The 3,656-nt window shown below is 49.7% G+C and overlaps 1 long non-coding RNA gene across 1 annotated transcript; it reads left to right on the top strand.

The window, feature by feature from the left end:
* LOC110260448 lies at positions 857-3,448 on the top strand. Its single transcript, XR_002343758.1, has 3 exons — positions 857-1,396; positions 1,998-2,097; positions 3,309-3,448. It is a non-coding gene; the product is annotated as an uncharacterized LOC110260448 (long non-coding RNA).

Raw genomic sequence — 3,656 nt, forward strand, 5'->3', positions numbered from 1 at the left:
GAGGTCCCTTTCATCAGGATGCCCACGCTTTTATTTTAATAATCACTCCTCATCTCCCAAGGGAGCGGGGGTTGGCCTTTACAGCAGCGACGTTTCTGCTAAAGACATCAATTTAAATGAATGAAATGTGGGTTGACTTCACCTCAGATACCAAGTTAGCAGTGTTACAGGTGGGAATGTTACAGGTGTGGCCAGCATGGAGCAGGAGTACCTGATCGACTAGGGCTCAGGAGCCTGAGATCTGGAGAGTCCACAGGTAAGAGGGGGTGAGGCAGAGAGCCACCCTTGTATGCTCAGCTTCCGTCTTCCCACCTCCAGCCGGTGGGCTCTCTAGAGGTGATGACAGGTGCCAAGCAGCACATCTTATTCCACCGGGTAGTGCTAAGTTGGAAGGCTCCCAGACCCCCACAGGCCTCAGAGGGGAATAGGACACAAGGAGGTCTCAACCAAGAAGCCTCCAGGAGCAGCTGTTCCTTTCTGCCTCTTGCATCACTGGCTCTATCTGAAAGGTGGCAGCTGGCTGACAGCGGTTGGGTTGTGTGGGAGCCTCCGGGTCCCAACTTCAAAGTGGCTTGTTATTTTTAACAACAATAATAATTCTCTAACATGTGTATTGTGCACCCAGTCCTTTCACTATATTGCATCATCGCCTTCGAAATCCTCGTGTCTCCGGAGTTCCCGCTGTGGCTCAGCTGGTCATGAACCCGACTGAGGATGCGGGTTCAATCCCTGGCCTCGCTCAGTGAGTTAAGGATCCCACATTGCCATGAGCTGTGGTGTAGTTTGAAGATGTGGCTCGGATCTGGCATGGCTGTGGCTGTGGTATAGGCTGGCAGCTGATTAGACTTCTGGCCTGGGAACCTGCATATGCCACAAATGAGGCCCCAAAAAGACAAAAAATTGAACTGAAATCCTCATGTCTTGTAGAAGAAGAAGGCTGGACAGGGGCCATCAGCTCTCCTTTGCTAATGAGGCAATTGAGTCTTACAGCTGCTGTGAGTCGCAGAGCCCCTGGACGGCAGCATGTGGACTGGAACCTAGGATCGTCACTGCAATTCCAGTCCTCTTCTTAAAGCCATCGCTTCCAAAAACATCTGGTAACCCAGGGGCATGGGGGAAGGGAGGGACCAGTATCCCTGGCCTCGCAGCCTCCCCTGGTCAGCCAAAGGGCTCTGGCAGGCTTGTGCCTGCATGATGACACTGCCCAGGGCATCAAGACAGCAAGGCCCGGCCAGCAGCATCCTTATAAATTCCTGGCCTGGCAGGTGCCCTGGGTCCTCGCCATCTCACCGGGTCTCTGGTCTTCCTTCTGTGGTCAGGTCACCGGAGGTCGGTTCTGCTGGAGCACCTACTTCTTTGCCTTTTGTCTGAGACCTGGAGCCCACGGACAGACCAGGTTCAAAGATCTTGGGGCCCGAGGGAGGGTCCCAATACGGAGGTTTCTGAGTGATGGAAGGTACAGTTCAGTGTGACCTGAGAACGCTTGTTCAAAATGCATGTACCCACTGAGCTTTCCTCTGGGTATGTCCCAATTTCTGAGTGACCCAGGCAGGTGTGTTTTCAACAAGCTCTCCGGCTAACTCACACTTCTGGCTCTGACACACGCAGAGCCAAAGCAGTCACCTGGTTTTACAGAGAGAGAAACCAAGTCCCAGACAGCCTCCATTTCCATACCAGCACAAGCCCACTTCTAAGTCCCTTCTGGCTAATGATTTGCTTCTATGTGATTTAACTCCAGCCAGGATCTCCTAAGGCCAAATAGAGTCTCAGAAGGAGGAGGCAAGGCCCCCAAAGGAACCATTCTTCAGAGTCCTTCCTTAACAGCACAGAGACCAAGCTTTTATGCTTGTACCTTAAAGCTCAGCTTAAGCTCCTTCACTCTCAGAAGAGGCCTAGAAGATAGAGGAGATAAGAAAGACGATGAGGGAAGACACGACATGGACTGTTGTAGTCCCTCCCCTGTCCTCATTCTCATTCTTGTTGATTTCTATCCGCAGGGTTCTGCGAAAGCGGATAATACCTCCCATCCCAGGAGCAGGACCTTGGCTAAACCAACCATTGAAGTCCACCTACCTGCAAACAGTGATTGGCCCAAGGGTAAGGCATTGACCTAAACTGACCCAGTGCGAGTAAATTTCAGGATGTAGGGTGAAAACAAAGGAGGAAAAATGTTTTCTGTCTCTAAACAGATATGATATAAAGAAGCACATAACCAAGAAAGTGCTAGAAGTCCTCTTGCAACCAGAAAGACAGTCAGCTTTAAAGAAAATTGATATCACAAAAGACAGAGTGCAGAAGTAGAAAAATAAAAAAATCTGCATCTCCGACCTACACCACAGCTCATGGCAACGCCGGATCCTTAACCCATGAGCGAGGCCAGCGATCAAACCCGCAAGCTTATGGTTCCTAGTCAGATTCGTTAACCACTGAGCCACGACAGGAACTCCCAGATCCCATTTTATAAATGGGAAAACTGAGATTTGGAGAATTAAAGAGACCAAGCCAAGGTTCCCACAGATAGCGCATTACCAAAGAAGGAGCGGAGTACTTTCTTCTGGGATTTCCTTTGAAAAGTAAGAACATCAGCAGGCATTGCTTTACTTACCTCTAGGACTCAGAGACATGAGACAATGTAGCAAATCTGTCCTCCTGAAGCCTTCAGCGGGTCCCTCCATCCACCTCCAGATATAATGGCACCTCCTTAGCGTGGCTCCTATGGCCTTCCTGGCCTAGCCCAGCTCACCTCTCACCCTCCCCTCCCAGAAGGCCACAGGGCAACCATGCCGAACAACCACAGATCCCCCCAACCCACCATGCTCCCTCTCACCTGCCATGGGGTTCATGCCCTTCCCTCTGCCGAGAAGGCAAATTCTTCCCCTTCTGTTTAGCAGACTCGCATACTTTCTGGAGGTTCAGCTCTGTCACCTCTGCTGGAACTGCTCCCTACAATCCAAAAATCCCTAGGTACTCCTCCTCTGGTCCCCCAGTGTGTGTGTGTGTGTGTGTGTGTGTGTGTGTGTGTGTGTGTGTGTGTGATGGAGGAATAAGCATGTAGTGTTTGCAAGCAAAGACATAAATCTTGCCCTGCCACTTACTGGCTGCTTGACCTTGAGTATTTCACTTGACCTTCCTAAACTTCAATTTCTCATCTGCAAAATGGGGATATAAAAGTTCTTCATAGAGTCACTGGTAAGATTAAATTAGATAATCTAAGAAAATGTTTGACTTACACACTGAATGTTCATTAAACTATTGCCTTTATCATTACTTATGACAGTAATTATTTTCTGTTCTCTCTTCCCAACCAGACTCTGAGCTTCAGGAGGACAGGAACTATTGTCTTTGGACTTAAATTTCTCCCTGCCTGGGTCCTGGTAGGGGCTCAATAAATAAGCAATAAGGAAATTGTTGGAGACCACAGAACAGCAGATCTCTGCAGAAGGCAAGTATCTATGGACTCAGAGTTTTAAAGTACAGAGTCTTGGAGTTCCCGTTGTGGCCCAGTGGTTAACGAATTTGACTAGGAACCATGAGGTTGCGGGTTTGATCCCTGGCCTTTCTCAGTGGGTTAACGATCCAGCGTTGCCGTGAGCTGTGGTGTAGGTTGCAGACGCAGCTCGGATCCCATGTTGCTGTGGCTCTAGTGTAGGCCGGCG

The sequence above is a fragment of the Sus scrofa genome, chromosome 4 (assembly GCF_000003025.6).
Source record: "Sus scrofa isolate TJ Tabasco breed Duroc chromosome 4, Sscrofa11.1, whole genome shotgun sequence".
NCBI classification, from domain to species: domain Eukaryota; kingdom Metazoa; phylum Chordata; class Mammalia; order Artiodactyla; family Suidae; genus Sus; species Sus scrofa.